The sequence below is a fragment of the Sciurus carolinensis genome, chromosome 15, assembly GCF_902686445.1.
Source record: "Sciurus carolinensis chromosome 15, mSciCar1.2, whole genome shotgun sequence".
Classification (NCBI taxonomy): Eukaryota; Metazoa; Chordata; class Mammalia; order Rodentia; family Sciuridae; genus Sciurus; species Sciurus carolinensis.
This window is the reverse complement of record NC_062227.1, coordinates 55,603,165-55,626,691: the sequence shown is the minus strand read 5'-3', so window position 1 is coordinate 55,626,691 and position 23,527 is coordinate 55,603,165. Positions and strand designations below refer to the sequence as shown.

General features: G+C 36.5%; 1 protein-coding gene across 6 annotated transcripts in view; it reads left to right on the top strand.

The window, feature by feature from the left end:
- Smad2 (SMAD family member 2) overlaps nt 1–23,527 on the top strand; it is an 87,479-nt gene that overhangs the window by 474 nt on the left and 63,478 nt on the right. For 4 of the 6 annotated variants that reach the window (XM_047526268.1, XM_047526269.1, XM_047526264.1 and 1 more), the window contains exon 2: nt 150–235. The exons of the other annotated variants lie outside the window; for them this stretch is intronic. The gene's annotated coding sequence lies outside the window, so the exon portion shown is untranslated. The remainder of the gene's footprint in view (nt 1–149; nt 236–23,527) is intronic. 6 annotated transcript variants of the gene reach the window in all.

Here is a 23,527-nt window from a genome sequence, read left to right as displayed (position 1 = left end):
GCCGGGCCCCTTCCCTGTGCGCCCGCCCTCCCTCTTTTCCCTGCGCGCTGGGGCCGCCCGCCGGGCACGGGCCGGGGGGGCGGGGGCTCTGCGGCCGGGAGTGTTGTCAGTTCCGCCTTCAATCGCCCATTCCCCTCTTCCCCTCCCAGCCCCCTCCATCCCATCGGAAGAGGAAGGAACAAAAGGTCCCGGGCCCCCCGGATCTGACGGGGCGGGACCTGGCGCCACGGTGCAGGTAAAGCCTGGGCGCCCGCGGGCCTCGCAGGGGCGTGTTTGTGTGCGGCCGCGGCCGGCGTGTCACATGGCCACGGCGGGTGGGGGCTGGGTGTGGCGGAGCCGTGGGCGCGCGGGCCGGGGTCGGCGCCGGGGAAGGGGCTCTGCGCCCCCGCCTAGCCCGGCCGGGCGGGTCGCCCTTTTCCCTTCCCCTGCGCGGCTCTCACGCTCGGCACTTTGTGGTTCTGATTTCCAAAGCCGAAGGGCTAGAGCTCTTGTTGCAGGAGTTGGGTAGCCGAGTTGGGAGCGTGTGATACTTTGCTCCACTCCCCCCACCCCCGTCCTGTAACCTTTGTTAACCGTAATGGTCGTGGGTTCTGAATAGTTTGTGTACCCTCACATAAACACGCTCACGGCTGACACTGCCGGGATCATCCTCAATGTACTTGCGAAAGTTGCTCGGTGGGTGCAGCCTATTAGTTTTTCATCACATGCCTTTAGAAAGCACGCTGATTGATTTCACCAATTTCAAACTTGGTTCTCAAAATTGCAGCTTGAATTATTTTGTTCTCTTGTGAGGAATACTGCCCTTGGGTCAGGTACTTTTTGTCTTTTACTTAACCTTTGGTGGTCATGGTTTTCTTCTGATCCTTAAACAAAAGAAAAACAACACCTAGTTTGGTTTTGTTACTCATTTTGACATAAAAGCTAAGTGCTACTTATTTGGTTGTCAATCAGAGCTTTATTTTAAAAAGCCAGGTAAAATGAATTTGGAAGCAGCGTTTTTTTATCAGTAATGTCTTGTTTGCTAACAGTTTGGAATGTCCTAAATTGTGGTGTTTTAAACTTTAAAACGACGATTGTAAAACAATTGCAAACTTAGGCGGAGTAATTTTATCTTTTCAAAAGGGGTTCCTGAAATGTGTATTGATTTCCAAAATTCCTTTTTATGTTCTGACTTCATATGAATTGAATCTATACCACTGATAGACTCAAAGAAAGCTTTCTAATATGAGCATAAACTGGCTGTTATGTTGAACACATATTTGCTGTTATTTTACCTTTGATCTCCCTTTTAGAAGTTTCCTTCTTAAAGACTTGTCCAGCAGTTAAATGAAGTGTGAAAGTTTTTGATGTGAGGGTTAGTAAAGCAAAAGTAAGAGATGGGAGGAATGTAAAATGGATTTCCTGAAAGTGTCATAGTTTGAGGAATTTTTCATTTGTTTTAAAAATGATACAGAATATTTAAAGAATTTACTCTCAAGATCATTTATCAAATGTTCAAATTCAGAAAGTAGCACTGATTTTATTTTTAAAGTTCCTTAGTTTTTGCTATAATTTAGCTGTGGTAGTGGTAAATATAAGTAAATAGTTCACTTCTTTGGGCTCTTCTAAAGTGCCCACATAAATTCTTAAGTTAAAATCTTACAGATTTAATTGAGTTTAGGGAAATTCATTGGCCAAGTTTAATTGATGTAAGTGGTTAGAAATACCCACTTAAAGAAATTGCTCTTACAGCTTGGTTTTTGTACTTTGTAGCTACACCTAAAGTGATTTAACATTGCCTATCTTCAACAAAATTTGTTTTATCAAGGTTGTAACTTACTTGTATTTAACTCTTTACAACCTGTAAGGTTTGTGAAGAGATAGACTTACAAGACTGAAGGGTAATTGTGTGATTGTGGCTTGTCAGGTGTAGTATGTATTTTAACTCAGAAGTAGGAATAGTGGGGATGGTTTAGTGTATTTCAGTAATTCTAATGGAAACAAAGGTTTCTACTCAAAAGAGCAAGAGGTGCCCTTTACACTTTCATATTGTAAATGTTAGAATGATGTTGCCATAATCTTATTACTTCACATTGAATTTGAAGCTTTTTTAAGCTGTAAGTGAAACAGATTTTTAGCTGCATAAACCGCTGGTTAGAGACCTTTTGAATTTTAATGTTTTGCAAATATTGTCAGTTTTAAATTTTAGGTGTAAAAGTTTTCCTTATTGTTTGCTTTTTATTTTGTTGCTATTGTGCTTTAGAACTCCAAAAGCTTTGTTTTGTAGCAGCATTTTTATACGGGTGTTTTTGTAATGTATAGGAAGGCTGTGTTTAGTGGAGTCTGGCAGTCATACTCTTGGGACAAGATCATTTTTAGAGGGTGGAGAGGGGCATGTCTTTTTAGATTCTTTGTCTTTTGATGGAAGAAGAGTTTTTTTTTAATTTTTTTTATAAAGGCCCTTTTTTCTGTAAGGGGAAAGATGCTTTCCACTAAGTATTGCACGTATGTTAGAAAATGTGAAATTTTAAGGATTTCAAAACCAGTTCAGGAGAGATTATGCATTTATTTAACAAGTAATTTGTAGTTGTTGGACAAGTAGCATTTATTCAGTGAACAACTTTTTCTCTGTCAGGCCCTGGACTAAGTAATAAAGCTTCTGACACTAAACAAGTACACCTCTGTTCTTACTGGAATTAGGAAAGTGGAAACTTCGCATGTCTCTTGCTTTAGTCCCCCGTGTTTAGCATAAGAAAATTAATTGTATTAGTGTACAAATTGGGGAAGAATGCAGTAATTCCTTATTGGGCCAATTCCTAAGATGTACTGCTTTCTGTCATATGTACAGGACAGCACTGGGTAAGATCTGAAATGTCAACTCAGTGTCACTGGGAACAATCAGTGTTGGGGGACACTTGTCACCATTTTTGCAGTCTATACAAACCGAAGATATGGCCAATCTTTAAGAATGGTGTTTGTACACTGGTGGAGCTATGTTTGATAATAGCCTCTGTTTGGTTAACCATTGCCCTTTAGTTAAAGAAAGTGGTAAAGGTAAGAAAGCAAACTTCATTTAGTCAGATTTCAGTGAAAGGATCAGGAGTAACATGTAAAAATAATTAAATCAAGAATAATTGGGTAGGGATCTGAAGTATTGGAAAGACCTTGGATTTTGAAACCTAGGGTAATATTTGGCTTCTTGGTTACAATATTGGGTAAACTACTTAACTCCTGAGTTTTGGTTTTCTGACTAAAAGTGGAGGTAATAATGCCTTCCTCTTATGGTTATTATGAGGGTTTAGTATTCATGGTTATAGTACCTAGAACATTGCCTGACACATAAGGACCTTTCCAAATAATCCCTTCTCTTGCTGTCTTCTAGTTGTGGGTTTTTAAAAAAAATTTTTTTAATTTTTATTAGTTGTTGATGAAGCTTTATTTGTATTCGGTGCTGACAATCAAACCCAGTGCTTCACACATTCTAGGCAAGCGCTTTACCACTGAGCCACAATTAAAGCCCAAATTGTGGGTTTTAGTAATTTAGACTTTTTATAATCTAAATGATTTGCCTACACTCTCATCCTTGACCTATTGTAAAAGGCTGTTGAGAAGCAGACACTGAGTAGCAAAGGCCTGGGGTAGCCCACTGTCCCAGTTTATACATTAAATTATAGGAGAGCCTTTGAGATCTTTAGTCAGAACCTGTTGGCATTTACTTAAAATGTTTCTAACAAGCAAAGTTTATCTGGCTTCTAAACCCACAGATTAGAAACAAGTAGATTATGGGTTGTGTGGGAGATTTTGACAGGGGTGTGGTGGGGAGTAGATAGGAGAATGGAGAAATGTTAGCCTTCTGCCTATTATAAGGAAAAAAACCACCACCAACAAGAAAAGATAACAGCCGGGTGAGGATAATAGAGGTAATCTGCAAGACACAAAAATATTCAAAGCTTGACTAGCATGTCTGGGGCTATTCAGTGCAGGACCAGACCTGAAAGTCTAGTAATGAATGTTCATCAATTAGCTTATATCATGTTTGGGAAAATCTTTTTAAGAGTGCAGTAATCTGCATAATATACTGCAGGTTGTTATTCAGGATGATTAAAGTTCTTAAGGGGATAGAGCATTGTACTATAGCAAAGGACTTTTTTCATGAAAGATCCACGGTACCTACTTTAACCAAGATGTTTCACATTTGTTTTGCCATTTAGAGAGCCATGGTTCCAGACTGAAAAGTCTTTATGCTGGCCAGTAGTAGAAGGGTGACCTTAGTGGTACAGCACCCTGTGCCACCACCTTTTCTTCAGAGTAAATTGTTCTTTTTGTCAGTGTGCAGCAGTGTCATGTAACGCTTTTCACTTGCACTTTTAGATAGAGTGTGCCAGAGATTTCCAGGGTAGAGTAAGTTGGGACAGTTGGCCAGAGTTTATGTTGAGGATTTCTTGCCTCTTGTATGTGTCTTCTGCCCATTATTAGCTTTGATAATTTATTTGGATCCTCCTTTTTCCTACCTCAGAATTATTTTCTAACTCATCTACTCTATGAAATAATTACTGGTGACCTTGGAATAGGTAGCCTTGGCTATTAAAAAAATAGGATTTATTTTTAGTAGTAGTACAGAAGCAACCCAACCTTTTCCATTGAAGAATGCACAGTATTGCTTATCACTGATCAATTTTGATTATTTCTCCAGATTGGTATTATTGTTTTATAATATAGAAAGAACTATCTTTAAAAATTCATGACAGTAGAGTGTATTTTGACATATACGTACATAGAATATAACTTCTCGTTCTTGTGGTTGTATATGATGTTGGTGTAATTATGAGTATTCAGTTAGAATATTTTTCAGCGTTGATTGTAGATTTACATCTCAAAGGTAGCTTTCAACTTCAGTTAAGCAATATGATGTAGAGAGAATATAATTTTGCCAAGCCAGGTGGATTTAGACACTGCCTCTAGTTTGGTCACATTAGCTAGTCTAATATTAGGGTACTTCTGTGACTTTCCTTCTTGGCTCACATTCTGAAGTGTGGGTGATTCTGCTTAGTTAAAACTGAGCCACACTCTTAAGACAGGTGCTTGGTAATTTAGATATGTCTTTGTACTCTTAAGAAAACAAATCCTGACGTGTTTCATTCTTATTAAAATTTGTGAATTTACTGTGAAGTTCTACTAATTCTTCCCCATCTGTAATTTTTCAAAATCTGGAATTATATTGGCCTCAGTACTGTAGAGCAATGGAAAGTGAGTATAGACTTTTGTCTAGTTTGCATCTGTAAACATGGATTTCTTTGAATAATCTACAGTACTTACCATCCTTCCTTTTTGGAAAAAAGAGGGTAGTGTCAGGTTTAACATATTCAGTTAGTAAGGAAGAATAATTTTGAGGAACCATTGGATGCCCATGTGTTCATTACCTTGAGTCTTTTAAGTCAAAGAAGACTCTTGGAGGAAGTAGCATAGTAAGTCTGTGATCTCATAGTTTGCTTAAAAGTGAACTTCATTTTTCATATGCAGATACTGCCTAAAATTCTCTAAAGAATTAATACTTAAGATCTTGTAAATATTAAGAAAGGATTCCATCTTAAACACATCTTTCATTTCATGATGTGGAGTGGTGAATCTAATTTGTAGTCCACCATATCAGCCTATGAATGGTACAGTGAAAGCTGTGCCCAAGCCTTTTCCCTTGTTCATGTTAACTGGCCAATTAAGCTTTCTTTAAAAAAAAAAAAAAAAAAAAGTTTTAGTATCAGCAGGGTTTAGCTATGGCTTGAAGTTCGTGCATTGGCTACTTCTGCTCTAAAGCAGTAATTTTCATATTTTTTTTAAGCACATGCACATCTGCTTATACAGCAGCAACCAGAAAACCTGAAGAGAAATACTATGCAGACTTGCAAAATATAAAAAAGATAAAAAGTAAAACTTTTTTTGTAGGAGGACTTAAAGATTTTTTGGGGAGGGGGAATGGGCAGTTACAGTAGCTCCGCGTTTTCTCGTTGAAGCACCACTGGGGAGCATTAGGCCTTAGAGAAGTCTGCTATATCTCATCGGGTGCTACTAGCCACATGTGGTTATTTCACACTTGAAATGCAGCTACCATGACTCAGGAACTGAATGTTAAATTTTATTAAGTTTTGATGGGTGCTGTATTGGATAGCACAGTTAAAGGACATTTCCATCATTGTGTACAAAATTCTATTGGCCAGTGCTACTCTAGACTTAATGAAACTTTTACAGCCTGAGGACCTAACCCGCATGATTTGATGAGGGTGCCAGATCTGCTTTTAGAGAGGCAAGATGACCGGGAGTTCAAAGGGCCATTGGAGTGCTTAATACTTCTGCTGATTTGAGTCTGGGCCTGTGTAGTCTTGTGATGGGTGATTGTTCATAATCTAGGAATGATAAACCAATATGTAAGTTGTATGTTGACAAGCTGATTATAGAGCTACAGATTCAACTTAACTTATTAAAGGTGAAAGAAGTGTAACTTGAGCATAGAACAGGTAGTCTGAACTAATGACTTGCTTCTGTGGTTAAATCCAAACTCATATTAGGTTTGGACAGTCATAAAGTTGAGCACATGAATGTTTTCTGTTTGCTTTTGTTTAAATGACTTAGTTTTCCAGTTGGCAGTGTCTTTTCCTTACTAACTTACAACTTTGAAAAGAACATAGTTACAGTGAGAATTGAGAAATCTGCTTGTTAAAAATTGGATTTTATGTGGTGATTTTTTAATGCTGCTTATTGTCCTGGTTACCTGTGATTTCTTTGACTAATAGTTGTGAAATGTCAGGTCTTCACTGATGCTTTTTATCTTCATGTGTTTCAACATAGATTGCCAACTATCTAATACAGTAACTTTATGCGGGGAGACTGTAGGTGTTCTGTGAGGCAACACCATCATATTTCATGTATTTTATGTTGACTGAAGCATTTAATTGTGATTTTTTTCTGAAATAAAAATTCCTGTAGGTATTTGGGGAATATTTTGTTACTTTTCTACAACTTGAAGATATTTGAAACTTCCCTCTATATCTTTTAAAAGGTATTTGTGTTTGCTTTTTATGTTTTCCGTTTTTGACTTCAACTTTGTGAAACATTTCTGCTTGTCGTTTTGGTGCTTTGTCTTTGAGAGAGTGTGGGGTTAAATATTTGGAAATTACATGTTTGAAAATGACTTTATTTGACCCTAACTGGGTCATAGAAGTTTAGTGTAGAAGTAACTTTTTTTTTCTTCCCAGAATTATGAAGACATTGTTGTGTTGACTTAACTTACAGTGTTAACTGTTGAGAAAACCAAAGCCATTCTGATTTTTTTCTATATGACCTATTTTTTCTCCCTGGAAACTTCAGGTTCTGCCTTTATCCTCAGCTTTCTGAGGTTTCACTGCTGCAAGCCTTGAGGTAGGTAGGTTTTCCTCCCTTGTACCAGAGACTTAATGGGCCCTTTTCATTTGGAAACTCCTGTCTTTCTCTTCAGGATGTTTTTTTCAATTTCTTTGACTCCCCTACTCTCCATTATCTCTGATATCTTTTTGGAACTCCTATTTGGGTACTGGATCTCCAAAACTGGTCCTCCAGTTTTCTTCACATTTATTTACTGCTTTTCATTTTTCTTTTCTACTTTCTGGGGGATTTTCTGTACTCAATCTTCTCTTATATTGCCCCCCTTTTTTTAATGGCACTATTTCTGCTGTCAAGAGCTATCAATCTTCCTAAGAGCTGTTCTTTATTTTATAATGCTCCTTCGGCATCCTCCTCTTGTTTCAGTGTTGCTCTGTCTTGCTCTTATGTATTGATGATTAAAGAAAAAATTTCCCCCTTTCCATATTCTATTTTCTTGAAGTTGGTTTTTCTGTTTTTGTCTGTCATTTTTCCTCAGATAAGTGAATCTGTAACTAGGAGCTAGGGATCTAAAAACTAAGCAGGAACTGTGGGTGAGACTGTCTTCTTTCATTTTCACTGTAGTGGGATCTGAGTGGGCTGTTTGTTGGTAAACTCTCAATATTAGTATCTATATTATTTTTCCGGGGTTGCTCAGGTACCCTAGAAAAGAGTCTTGTTCTGACTAAGTACGTAGAGGTCTGGCTACTGGTATTTGGGAACCAGAACCCAGCAGAAGAAAGGAGTTGGGAGTCATTAGTGTATAGTATGCTTATACTCTTTCACTGTTTTTCTTCCTAATGATAACCAGGTAACCTCCTAGTACAGGGATGCTGTTTTTACCTTCTGCAGAGGTTAAACATTACCCAAGGGGCAGTTACCGCAAGAGAGTGGGGGAGTAGATCTAAGGATATAATTCCTTTTCAAATAGCTCTTAATCAGTTTTGCCCATTTTATCTCCTCTCCCTCTTGACTTAGTTCTCTTATAACTGGTTTTTTTCAGTTAAAATCTTCTGAGGATTTTGTCAATCAGGATGTTTCTCAGCTTTCCCAACAGCTAGTCTAGAGGAGTTAGTATTCTCTCATTTGTTTTATTCATTTATTTTCCAGGTACCTGAATTTTGTTTAGTTTTCTCCTTGCCTCTTTTCTTATCTTTAGGATATAGTTTTCTTTTTAAAATTTCTTTACTGTGTGGTTCTTGCTGGGCTGCCCAGTCTGGTCTTGAGCTTGTGAGCTCAACTTCCCACCCCCGCCTCTAGAATACCTGGGTCTAATGAGAGTAGGCAACCTCCCAGTCCAGGGTTACTGTTTTACCTTCCACCTGGTTCCTTTATTATGACTTTTATTTATTTGATTTATTATCATGGTTTTTTAATAGGCTGATATCTTCACCTACAACCCACAGTTAAGTTTGGGTTTTCCATTAAGAAAATTATGAGTAACCTTCTGAAGAATTAAAATAGAATGTATAATTCCACATCAGTGAGGGTGAGGGGATAGAAGTGAGAAAAATTTGATTATAAGGTAGGGAAGAAGAAAAAAGATGCATAGGAATTAGAAAACACAAGGTAAGATAGAAAATAAGCAGGTATCTTCATAAATCCCATATATAATTATGTAATTATAAAATTATATGTAAATTTTAGATGAAATTTACTAAATTAATTGAATTAAATGCTTTTTATTAGTACAGATTGGATATCCTTTATCTGAAGTGCTTCGAACCAGTAGTATATGAGATTTCTTACGGAGCTTGGAATGTTATATATGTAGGTATCTTGGGCATGAAACCCAAGTCTAAGTACAAAATTCATGTATATTTCATATATGCCATATACACATAGCCTGAAATTAATTTTATACAGCATTTTCAATGTGGTTGCATTTTGATTATGACCAAACTTGAGGTCAGGTGTGGAATATTTTGTGTGTGGTATCCCATTGGCACTAGAAAGATTGGAGCATTTTGGATTTTTGAATCAGAGATGCTCCATTACCTAAGAGTATAATGGCATAGTTAAAGAAATGGAAAAGATACACTAGGTGTGATCTATAAGGTCAAATTGGCAAAATTTTAAGGATATAAATATACAAATCATTGTAGGAAATTGTAACATACCTCCTAGTAAATTAAGAAAAGACAGGTTAGAAAAAATTACCTGGGACTGGGAGTGTAGCTCAGAGTCTGTGAGGTTCTGGATTCAATCCCCTACATCCAAAACAAAAACAAAACAAGGTATACAGGACTGTACACAGTTAGCAGCCATCCAGTAGTTGAGAAGATATATTCTTTTAAGTACTCATAGAATTTTACAAAAATTGAGTATGTGCTGGATACTTCAAATGTTGACAGATTCTGTACCTTACAAATTACATCCTTGGATACCAGTGCAGTTAAGTTAGTTATGTAATAGGAGGATAACAATAACAATTCCCAAATCCATAGTTGCAGTAAAATACACACACACACACGTGTGTGTGCTTGTGTGTGTGTATGGGATGAGGAACAACTTGATGAAAAGAAAAAATATTTAAAACAATGGTAAAATGTTATACCCATCAAAATTGGTATAGGGCTGGAGATGTAACTCAATGGTGGAGTGTCTGCCTAGCATATACAAGACCTTGAGTTCAGTCCCCAGCACTACAAAAACAACAACAACAATAAGAAAAAAAGGACTTTGGGATGAAGTTATAGTTGCCTATATGAGAAACTTAGGACCTTAAGTATTTTGTTAGTAAATAACTGAAAATTAATGAGCTAGCTATATGATGACTTAGAGAAAAGTTTAGAATGTCATGAGTTAGGAAAGGAAGGAAATAATAGTGTTAAAAGCAGTTAATAAAACATAATAGATAACTAGAAGTGCTAAGTTGAAAACTCAAGGTTTGCCAAGGTTGACAAATGAAAAGAAGTATTCTTACAGACAAATCAAGAATATTGGGTACAACTTTAAATTTCTTTCAATTTGGAAACACAGTTTCTAGCAAAATAATATTTCATTAAGAATTAAAAACACCCCTGGCACACGCCTGTAATCCCAGTGACTCAGGAGGCTGAGGTAGGAGGATTGAGAGTTCAAAGCCAGCCTCAGCAAAAGTGAGGCGCTAAGCCATTCAGTGAGACCCTGTCTCTAAATAAAATACAAAAATAGGACTGGAGATGTGGTTCAATGATTGAATGCCCCTGGCTACCCCCGCCCCAAAGAAAAAAAAGAAAAACTTGATTATGTGTGGTTTAAGAACTTAAATTCTTTGTTAGAAATATACTAAAATATCCCCAGACAAAACACCAAACACTAATTGAAAACTCCAGATGGGTGAGAACTGTCAAACATGAGGATTTATTCATTACAATCTTATAGAAAATGTTATAGAAAATAATAGGAAAAAAGCCATTTTGCAAGGCTACCATAATCTTGATTCCCCAAGCAGATAGTCTCGGGTACATAGGTCTCATGGGTGCATAGAGGTCACATCTCACTGATGAACATGGCAGTGAAAATTGTAGCTAAATGTTAGCGTTAACTCAAAAATGCCATGACTAATTAGGTTTTGTCTCATGAAGATAAGGATGATTAAACAGAAAACCTGTGAATGAAATTATCACATTAACACGTAAGAAGACTATATGATAATCTTGATGGACAATGGAGAAGAAATGCATATGATAAAACAGCATTTGTTGGTGACAAAAATTCTTAGAAAACTAGAAAAAAAATTTTAAAATATGTGTTAGGGCTGGGGATTTAGCTCAGTTGGTAGAGTGCTTGCCTCAAAAGCACTAAGACCCTGGGTTCAATCCCCAGCGCCGCCAAAAAAAAAAAAAAAAAAAAAAATGTATTAAAGGGTGTTAAGAAAACATAAGAATGCATATGATGGAATTCCACTTGTGAATTTCTAGAACAGGTAAAATTAAGATGTGTTAAAAACGGTATCAGTAGTTACATGGGTAGGGAGGGTGGGTTGAAAAGAGATGCAAGGGGACTTTCTAGGATGATGGGAATAATCTGTGTCTTGATTGGAATGGTGGTTATCTAGATAGAAATATTCGTCAGAATTCATCAAACTGCATACTTAACATCTTTGCATTTTATATTATGTAAGTTATACCTCATGAAATTAATTTTTAAAAAGCCGCTGTACAAATCAATGCATTTGTGTATAAGCAACAGATAAAATTTAAATTTGAAATGTATGTGATTTAAAGTGGCAATACAAACTAGAAAATTCTTGGAAGAAAACCACAACATGTATGGGACCTTAATGGAGAAAATTTTAAGACTCATGTAATTCATATCATTAGAAAAGATGCTTGTGTTTATGGGAGGACAGTGTCATAAAGATGTCACTTTTCCTCCACTTATTTATAAATTCATTGTCATTCCAATTAAAATCCCAGCAGGTGAAAGGGAATTTGGTTGTCAGATATCAGGATGTAGTATATAGCCTTAGTGGTTAAGACATGATGGTATCTGCCTCATATACAGACAAATAGAAGCAAACAAAAGAACTCAAACACAAGTAGCACCATAAATTAATAGGGGAAAGTTTCAATCCATGTGGTGATGCATCTCGTTATAGATATTGGGGATAAGATAGCTACCTCACACTATAGATGAAAATAAATTCCCAAGTGGGTTAGATAACTAAAGGTGAAAAAGCAAAATGTTAGTCTGTGACTTGTAGACTATCACAGCATGTGAAAGGATTTTTATGAAGATACAAATGTTCTTAACATCATGTAAGATAAAAATAATAAATTTCAGCACATTAAGGGAAAGTATAAAAAAGGCCATCAAAAGTCACTTGCTGACTAGAATTTCAGATAGCATGTATAAGTGCTGAAGATTAGCATCTAGAATATACAAATAGTTGCTGTGATTGAAGGGAAAAGATGCTAAATGTGAACAAATGGCTTATAGGAATAGAATCCTGAAAAGTCAGTAACTGAAAATATTTTCAAACTTCTTAGCAGTCCATATATCAACATATGCATATATCAGCAACCCCTCTGCATTGTACCCATCCCATTGGTTAAAATCAGAGGGATTAGATAATGTCAAGGATTGGTGACAATGGGTTAAATAGGAGCTCAGGTGAGTTTCTTGGAGGGGAGTGATAATTTGTACAACCTTTTCGGCAGTACTTGGCAAATTGTACATGATCATGTCCTGTTTTGAGGCATTTCTACTCCTCAATATATGTAATAATGCAGTGGTTCTCTCTCTCTCTCTCTCTCTCTCTCTCTGTCTCTGTCTCTGTCTCTGTCTCTGTCTCTCTGTCTCTCTCTCCTTCTTTCTTTCCCAGGGATTGAACCCAGCAGTACATGCACAGCCCTTTTTGTATTTTAGAGGCAGGGTCTCTCTCACTGAGTTGCTGAGACTGACTTTGAACTCAGTGCTCTTCCTGCCTTCACCTCTTAAGCCTCTGGGATTATAGGTGTACTCTACTACACCTGCTCTTTCACTTTTTGACACACCCAGAGTGGGAAATATATTTTGCATGTGACAAAAACTGAATTAAAGTCTTTCTTTCTTTTTTACCTGGGTGTGGTGGCACATGCCTGTAGTTCAGCTACTTAGGTTGAGGTGGGAGTATTATTTGAGCTCAGAAGTTTCGAGTGCAGCCTGGGCAACATAGGGAAACCCTGTCCCAGCCCACTGCTCCACCCCTCCTCCTCCCCCTCCCCTGTCCCCAAAAAAGGCCTACTTTGTATTTTTTTGCTTTATTTTTTTTTGATATGTCTCAGGGTCCACTGCATTGATTTGCTATTCAGTAATGGTTCCAAGACTTTTAGTTTAGAGAAATACCAGAATACATTTTTTAGGGGGTGTGTGTATATACATATACTAGGTTGCTGTGTAAAACACATTTCTCATTATGGGTCTCTTTTTTGGATAAGAGATTGGAAAGTTTCTGCATTAGGACAGCTTTCATGTAGTGTTTAAAACTATTTACAAGACCGTCCTTGATAGCTTGTGAAAGTGGAAAACTGGAAGTCTAAATAGTCATCAAGAGGAGAAGGGACAGTGGTCTGTGACATAGTCATACAATGGAATGCTATATGTCAGCTAAAATGTATCACTAGGATTTAGGATTATATAGATAACAGCATGGATTGTTATAATACCGAGTGAAGAGAGCACAAATTGACATGAACGTTATTAAATGTTCATTTAAACTTAGAGTGTGCAAATACTGTTTGAATATACTGTGTAGCAAAATGTTAACCATGGCATCCACGATAGTGGTCATCTCTGAGAAGTAAGCAGGAGGTAAATGGAATCAGAAAGGTATACGTACATACGGTACTTACTGTGTCTTTACTTGTGACATCTGATGAACTACCACAAATGCTAAGATTTGACAGCTGGGAGGAACATCAGGTATATTCCATATAATACTTTTTTTGCAGTATTGAAATACCTGATAATTTATTTTGGATGCTGGGAATTGAACTCAGGACCTTGAGAATGCTGAACAAATGTTCTACCACTGATCTACGCCTTCAGCCCCTTAATTTATTTTAATAAACCTCTCATTCATAGTACAAACAAAGGTTCCTGGAGAAATAGGTTTAACCAGATGTGTGAGAACTTCATGGAGAAAGTTATATGACTAATTGATATTAAGTCCAAAATAAATGGACACATCACTTTCTTGTGATAGAAACATTAGATGTCACAAATATTTTAGTTCTCCACAAATTAATACAGATTAATTGCACTTCCAATGAAAATTCTGTAGGCTTTTTTGTGGAACTTAACTTGCTAACTTAAAATAACCAACAATAACATTTTTTTAAAAATGAGAAAGGGGTTCACCCTGACATATTTCAAGACTAACCAGAAAGCAGTACTAATTAATCGTGTGATATTGGTGTTAAGTGTGAATACATCAATGAACAGAACAGAAAACTCACAATCAGACCTTTATTTAATAGGGACTTGATAAGTAATAGGAATGGCATACATTATTCCAAGTAACCTTTGTTAACAGCACTAATAAAATAGGCTATTCTTACAGAATTGGATTAGGTCACCATTTTATTCCTTAAAACCAAATTTTGTATATTTTGGAAACATACACATGAAAAATAGTATCTAGAGTGAATTCTGTATATAAAGTCAGTATCCTTTGTGCCTCAGATTCTTTGTCAAGAATAGTACCTATCCCATTTGGTGCTTGGTTGATTCAGTGAGTTTATGCTTACTGGACCTTCAGACTTGAGCAATAAATGTTTCCAGCTATATTGGGGGGCAGTATGGAATTTCTTTCCTATTTAAAATCAAAGTGGTAACATAAAAGATTTAAAATATAAATTCAAGACATCAGAAAATGAAAATCATTCTAAGAATTTGGAGTTTTTCTAATACATATTCAGTGATAAGGTTTATATCAAAAGTACCACAGTTGAAGACTGCAAAGAATAAGAACTGTTTAATAAAACATGAAGTGAATACTATTTATGAAACTATTAAAAAGTTTTTAATAACTCAAAGGCTTTATTTACTAGAATTTCAGGATAATCAGACTTCTTACCTAATTGAAACTTTCCAGTGAGTAATCTGAGAATTCCACTTTTACTAAGGTGTCATTTGATAAGCTTTCTGATTCAGCAGTAAAGATTAAAGTCTTCCTGTTCTTTTGAAACCTGCATTATATAAGTATCATTTATTGCTGGAAGTAGAAACAGTTAGCATCTGAACTTAGTTTTTAGTTACTGCAGATGTTGAAAAATAAGTTAACTTCAGAGAATTTGCTGCTACACTATTGAAGGCAAACTATCTTCTGTTAATGACTCATTTACATTTATGCAACAATTTAATATAAATCTAATTTTCTTATTCCATTTTTCAACTTGGAACATATTGCTCACTCTTCCTTGTCAACCTACATTAAGTCTATTTACATTTTAAGCACTGGCAAAATATACTTACTTTTTAAAATAAATGTTCAGCCAGTTGAAATATATTATCAGCTTTAATGACAAATTATTTTATGACATAATTTATAAATTGTCCAGAGAGAATTTGGATGTCAGCCAGTCATTGTTACTAAGATAGGAAAATTTAAGGCTCTAAACTAAGTGTTCACTTAGTTCCAAATTGGTTATAACTGATATGGTTAAGACATGTACACTGAAATCACATGTAAGTGGCGGGTCTAAGCTTAAACTTTTTTCATTTCCATGAAGAAAAAGTTTAAAGGTTTAATAGAAGATTTTGATTCCTTAGAGTGTGTCTCGACTTCTAAGAATTGTTTCTTCTAATAAAGTGTATCAGAAATTAGATTCTGATGCTGGGAGTCCCTTCGTTTTTGTCAATCACACAAAAAATTGATTTTTATTCATTTCGTTAGGCTAAATTCTTGTGACTGGAATAATTGAACCAAAAATATAGGCACTTGTAGGTGGATTCTTTTTATATTTTGCTATCAGATTTTCACAAGGAGCAGAGATCTCTCACACTAGCTTCCCAAGAGGATCAATTCTAAGTATAAAGTTGACACTGAGCCGGAATAGGCCAGAACAGTTTGAGAAACCAAGCCCTGGGACTGACTGCTCTACTTGTCTTCAAGATTCAGTTGCCTCTGTCTGACTTGGGCACACTCTTTGCACTGACTAGTTTTCTCCTGAGTCTACTGTAGTTCATGCTGCCTTCTAGCCATGGGATGGACACAACCACCTAGATAAAAGCATGTATGAAACTAACCCCAGAACCTTTGCCTTTTTTAGGTTTGCTCCTCTCTCCATGGTCCAGATGGTGACTAATGTCCCATTCTATATTGTTCAGTTATAATAGGTAGCTGCATCACATGCCTTGAGTCCTTCTCCCTAAACTGCTACATCCATTTGGTCAGTAAGATAATGTGAATTATCTCTGAAATAACTGAATAATGTTCCTGTCAAGAGCACTCACTTCTGTCTTTGGCATTTAAATCTGGACTGGCCTTACTCTCCCCTTGTCTCCTAACACAGTGCTTCCTGTACTCAGTTTTAGTGACAACCTAAACATTTTTGTAGCTCCTAAAATGTTTACTGTCTTTAGAAAATATGTGGCACTTTCTGCCTGGTGTGTTATCTTTCTTTTCAGACTTGCCGCTGTGCTGTAACTTTTGTGATTCTTCTCTCTTCCAAAGGTTGAATTAGTCATGATCTCTGTGCTAGGATAGGACTGTCACATGGTGGTGTATTATTGGCTTTCTTAGAGGTTACTTTGTGGCATTGAGTAGAAATTCAGCAGGGGCCAGAGGTATCTAGGTGTACCTTTCACAAGGAGTTGGGTGTTGCTTTATTTTGTCAAGTTGAACTCTATGTACTGAAGTGCTTATTTGTGTACTTGGTAATAGGTCTACCATTAGACTGCTTTAACAGGCTCCTGTCAGTTTTTCATTGTTGCTCCTTTAATTGACTTAACATTCCCTAACTGAACAAACCTTACTTTCCCCATTTCTGCTGTATTTCTTGAAGTTTTTACATTTTCAGAGTCTAAACTATAGCAGAATTCTCAGTGTTGTCAGTGCAGGATTGTTATGTGTATTTCTTATGTCCTGAAAACAGGACCTGCAGCCAAGTTGATGAAACTGGGCATAATGTTACCTCTTTGGGGAAACCTTCGGAGGGGTTTCTCCTGAATTGAACTGAAGGACCTATTGATTATTTTTCCTTCTGGAGGGGAATGAATATGATTATTATTAGATAGTGACCATTAATTTCTAGCAAATTATTCCAAGACCTAGTATCTTCTGTTGAAAGACTTTGAGAATGGTCTTTTGAGAGTTCAGTCTTTTTGATAGCATACTTAACATTTCTTTTTAAATAAATGCGTAACTCTTAGAGAAACTACACTGGCAGTGGTTCAATTAAGTTTACTCTTCGTTGTCATTTAGTTTCTCAGGTTTTGCCCTCAAAACAGTATCCTTCTCTCAACAAAAATTTGCCTCCATGTGTTTGCAGAGCCTACCTGCACGTTGTGGGCTGATGCCTCTAGGCTTACAAGGTTTTTTTTTTTTTTTTCCCCAAAAGAACCCAGGGACACTTAACCACTGAGGTCTCTAAGTTGCTGAGGCTGGTTTTGAACTTCGACTCCTGCCTCAGACTTTTGAGCCACTGGGATTACAGGTATGTGTATTGTGTTTGGCTAGGCTTATTATCTTTGAGAAAATTTCAGCCTCCTCCCCTTTCATGGGGTGCATTGGCATATTGAAGGTTTTGAGAAATTAAGTAGTCTATTTAACTTTATTTAGGGACTTAATTTATTTGTCTAGATACCTTTTTTATTTTTCAAATTGTAATTTATATCTGATGAAATGCACAAACCTGAAATGTTGAAATCTCTGAGTTTTAATAACTTAATCAAAACAAGGTAGAGGACACCGTTACCACTCCAGAAAGGTTCCATCAGAAAGGTACTTTGTGCCTGTGTTCACACATTTTCAATCCCTTCCCCAGTGCCTTTGAGACAGTCATTTTGACTTCTTCATTGGATTAGTTTTGCCTGTTAAGTCATGATATAAAGATATATCATGGTTAGCATATTTTTGAGATTCATTAATGTTTTATAGTATATAAGTAGCTCATTAATTTTGTTCCTGAGCAGAATTCATTTGTATGAATATACCAATTTTTTTTTTTTTTTTTTTCCTGTTTGCTTGCTGTTTTGCCTGTTTCTTGTTTGGGTCACTTTAAACATTCCTTTTTTGGGTACCAGGGATTAAACCCAGGGGCACTTAACCACTGAGCCACATCTCCAGCCCTTTTTATTTTTTATTTTGAGTCAGGGTCTTGCTAAGTTGCTTCTGGCCTCACTTAGTTGCTGAGGCTGGCCCCAAACAAGTCTTCTAGTTGTTCCATGTGGTAGGCTGAATAATAGTGCCCAAAGATATCCAGGCCCTAGCTCCCAGAACCTGTGAATGTTACTAAGGATCTTGAGGTCTGGAGATTATCTGGGTAGGTCCTAAGGGCAATCACAGGTATCCTTATTAGAAGGGGGTAGAGGGAAATTTGATGACAGAAGTATAGAAGGGAACACAGGTCAATAAATGCAGGCAGCCGCTCATGCTGAAAAGAGCAGGGAGTGAACTTTCCAATCAGACCTTCCATAAGGAACCAACCTGCTGACCCCTTGACTTTAGTTCTTTGAGACTATAATTTCGGCACACTTGTGTTGTATTAAGGTACTGGGTTTTTGATAATTTGTTATAGTAGCAGCAGGATAGTAAATAGTCCACATCCTCACTAACATTAGATAGTATCAGAAAAATTTTAAACCATTCTAGATTGTGTGAAATAGTATTGCATTTGTGTGTGTGTGTATGTGTGTGTGTGTGGTATGTTTGTGTTTGTGTTTTAAACGTTCACATTTTTTTTTTATGTGGTGCTGCTGAGGATTGAACCCAGTGCCTCACATGTGCTAGGAAGGCACTCTGCCACTGAGCTTCAGCCCCAGCCCCTGCATTGTGGTTTTAATTTGCATTTTCCTAGATGGGCATGGTGGTGCATACTTGTAGTGCCTACTGCTTGGGAGGCTGAGGCTGGAGGATTGCAAATTTTGAGGCCAGCCTTAGCAATTTAGTGAGACCCTGAGCAACTTAATGAGACCCTGTCTCAGAAAATAAAAATAAAAGGATTGGGGATGAAGCTCAGTGGTGGAACACCTCTGAGTTCAATCTCCAGTACTGGAAAAAAAAAAAAAATTTTTTTAAATTACCTTTTCTTAATGATGGCATGAGAAAGTGGTTGAGGCTTATTATTTTACATGTTATTGAAAAAATTGTTGAGAGGCAGACTGACTTATTTTCTTAATGAAGAACGAGTTGACTACATACACACACACACACAGACTGTTTTGGACTTCTGTTCTTATAATTTATCCTTCTATCTTATGTCCACTTTATACTCCTAATTACTAAGGCTTTGTAGTAAGTCTTGATAATGTGGTGGTATAGGTCTTCCAGTTTCCTTTCCCTTTTTTAAGATGGATTTGGTTATTCTAGATTGTTTTCAAAACTTATGTATTTTATCAATTTCTTAAACATTATTGGAATTTTGATAAGGATTACATTAAATCCATATCTCAAATTGAGAAGAATGGTCACTTAAACCCAGTTGACATTTTTTAGATGTTGATGAACCTTTAAACCTTTATTTCATTCATTTATTTATATGTGGTTCCGAGGACTGAACCCAGTGCTTCACACATGCTAGGCAAGTGCTCTACCACTGAGCCACAACCCCAGCCCCCCAGTTGACATTTTATCCTGATGTTCTCAGTTTTTCCCATTTTTTTCTCTTTTTGTGCTTCAACTTAAATACCCTAATTTTTCCTGTCTTCAAGTTCTCTGCTCATTTCTTTCAGAAGTTAAAACTATTTAATTAAATCTTTAATTTCTGATGCTGTAATTTTTCATTTCTAATATTTCCCTGTGATCATATATTATAGCTTTAATGTCTGTGATGAAATTCTCTTTCATTATGCATGTTGTCTATCACTTCCATCAAATCTTCTAGTGCTTTTATTATAGTTATTTTGAAGTCTGTGTCTGATAATTCCCACATCTGGACCTTCTCTGATCTAAGTGTATTAATAATTTAATTTTTTGACTATGTTTACTACGTCCTGTATCTTGTAATTTTTGATCGAATGCTGAACATTTATATAAAAACAGTAGAGACTGAAATAAATACTTATCTCTAGGTATTTCCTAGGTCAGTCTGTTAAAACATGAGGCTCAGGTAATAAGGTGTGTAGTTGAACTGGTTCTGGCCTTTGTTGCAGCTTTAGTTAGCTTTAGTTCAAGTGTTTTGAGAACTGGAGAAGACTTTGTTTTCTGCTAGGTTTGCTGTCCATGTTGATTTTTAAACCTTTTTTTGTTTTGGTCACTCAATTTGTGAGCCACCAACTTTCTGGACCATGGGAGATTCGTCTGCTTTATAGTCTAGCTGTCTGTTGCTCTGTCATTCTCAAGTAGGCTTTCATGACTAGTGAGATGTTTTTCCACAAGCAAACCTTCCCAAGGGTTTGCATAGTCTTGTCCTTCCCTACCCTTGGCAGTTCAATATCTAGGGTATCTGGATGAAGTTTTTCTCCCTTCTCTACTGTCCCACCCCAGCCTTTGGCATCTGAATGTCAGGAGTCTCTTGGATTGATTTTTCTCTCTTCTCCCTTCTCCAGACAGCAGATTCCTTGCATTTTTTGGGACCTTAATATTTTAAAGGGATCTCCTGCAGCTTTCTAGCCCTGCTCTCCACCCTTTGGCATACTTTGGCAAGCACTTAGTGAAGGCCTGTGGGAATGAATGGGTGGATGCAGTTTACTCTTTGAGATCTTGGAATTCTAACGTGTCAGCGTGTTGCTGTTGAAATTCATTGTAATGTAGACTGGTTGTTCTTTACTCTGTGGCAAGGTTATTCCTCTTTTTAGTCTGTCTGCCAGGAAAGACTATTCGTGGACCTCTCTTCTGTCAAGGCATTGTGCTTCCTGGAATTTAGTTCTGTTCAGGTTACTTTGCCTTCTTAGCTGTTTAATGGTTCAGAGAAACCAAGATTTTGTAGCATATTAGTCTGATTTTTGGTTGTTAGGATGAAAGCAACAGTCTGTTGTGATTTTCTTTACATCTTCATCAGAGAAGTGAAACACAGTCTGATGCTATGTACCTGATACAATTTCTGTTTTTTCACTCTAGTCTTCTGTAGTATTTCTTAAGAGTTTGGTTTTAAAATCTAATTCTCCAGCATTGTCTTCTAGAAGTAAGTGACTTTAATTTCAAAGTAAAAGATAAAACCATGCACATTAAATTATTTGAACTTGTAGATTCCTCATTGTGGAAAATTTACCATTGAAATAGAATTAGGGAAAATTTTCTAGGATGCAATAATTCTTTGTAGTTCAAGATTCCTAATAAAACAACTAGAAAAGCCATGTAATTTACAAAAAGTATTTAAAGGTAAAAAACTGAAAATAAAAATGACTAAAGTAAGTAAAATTCTGTACCAGGGGGTACCTTTCAGGAGGGAGCTGAGAGATCTGCAGATGACTGTGGGACATTTTTTTTTTTTATGGACACAGAATGGAGGGCGCCTTTGGGCTGGAACTTGGGGTAAATTGGAAATGTGAAGGACCTTTAAACACAGAGGGAAAACACCCTCAATATATTTGCTGACTTCCATAGTTCAGCTGGGCAGAAAAGATTAATCAGAATCTCAGAAAATACAATTGAGATTTCTTTTAGTCCTGTGACCTTGAGCTAAAGATTCACTAGGGGAGGGACCTTGGGAACATAGGTGAGAATTGGAAACCCTTGAGGAAGGGGTGAATGATTTTCATTATACCCACCACTTTCTTCCCCCTCTAAATGTCTGTCAGATTCTGAAATTGTTTAGACTAAGAGACCGAACTTCTGAAACAAAAACCTTTTTATCTAGGTGGTAAGAAAATAAGGACCTGCTGTTCTTTCAAATAAGAGTTCTGCAGAGCCTCACCCAATAACAGAAGCCAACCAGAGGTGGTAGTGTAGTTCATAACAATACTATAACATAGCAGTATTCTATGATTCTAGCATTATGGAGGAAATAGTAAAAATATATGTGTGAGATTGTAATAAGTGAAGAATGAATAAGGAAATATCTAGGGTAACCACTAAAAGAAGAATGTGTAATAAGAATAGAGATTGAATAATATGAACAATTTTGACAAATTCAAAAGAAGACCAAATGGAAAAATGCATCATTAAACATATTATCAAATTAGAACTTAACTTAAATGCAAATACAGTAAATATTCCAAGTAAATGGCAAAAATTATCAGACTTAAATAAGTAATACCCCAGCTTTTGCTTTTTATAAGAGACACATCTTAAATGTAAGTACTCAGAAAGGTTAAGAGAAAGTACTAGGAAAAGATAAAACCATCGAAATGCCAACTGAAAGAAGCTGTAGTTATACTAATTAGGCAAAAGCTTTAATACAATAAACAATAGTTGTAAAAAGAGAATCACGTTTTGTTTTATTAGGGATTTGATAAACCAGAGAGTTCTCAAAATTCGAAATCTGTTATTGGTAACAGTTTGAACTTCTATAAACCAAAGTATTTTTGACTGCATTGAAAGGAGAACTAGACACATAAACAATGATGTATTTGTGGGAATTTTGAGTATATTTTTCAAAAGTTGTTACAACAAGCAGGTACATAGAAGATGTTAACAGACGTGATGTAATTGTCATACGTAGAATACTGAAACAGTTAATGAAGGAATTAGTATTCTTTCCCCTTGTACGTGGACTATGTACCAGAATTTACCATAATCGTGGATCATAAAAAAGCCTCAACAAGTTTCATTGGATTTTAATAATTGAGTGTGTTCTTTGAATAAAGTATGTAATACTAGAATGAAATATGTAGCCTTAAATTTATACATTAGAAAAGAAAGCACTTTCTTAAAGCTTATAGAAGGGCTGGGGAGATAGCTCAGTTGGTAGAGTGCTTACCTTGTAAGCACAAGGCCCTGGGTTCAATCCCCAGTAGCACAAAAAACAAAAAAAAAAACAAACAAAAAAAAAAAACTTATGGACACAACAAACCTAAAAACTGTAGAAGTAAAGGAATAATGAACATGAGCAGAAATTAATGCATAGAAAATAATCTTACCATAAATAACAAAGCGAAAAAGCATTCTCTGAAAATATTAGTGGAATTGATAATAACCTAGCAATGTTATTAAAAAGGGAAGAAGTAGGGGGAGAGAACAAAATTTACAAATATTAGGAATGAAAAATTATACATTTCTACAGATCCTATAGTTACTTATTAATGCAAGGAATTTGTGAACAATTTTATATCAGTAAAATGGGATAGGAAGAGTAAAGCAGGAATACCAAATAGTCAGGACTTAACCAGTGGATAGTAGGGTGATACTGTCCTGAAGTTGCTTTTGAGTCCTTTGAAAGGTGGCTACTCTGAGTTGTCTTATAGGTGGCGAATACCGAACAGATTTTAAATTTGTGGATAATTTAGCTGAAAACAGCGTTGGGGCTAGTGCATCATTCTGATCCTAATGGACTTATTGTTAGGGGCAGCAGGCCTTGTTGATATTGCAAGGACCTCAATTCATGGTGGTTCCTTTAAGGTCTCCACATTAGCTCCATATTATGAACAG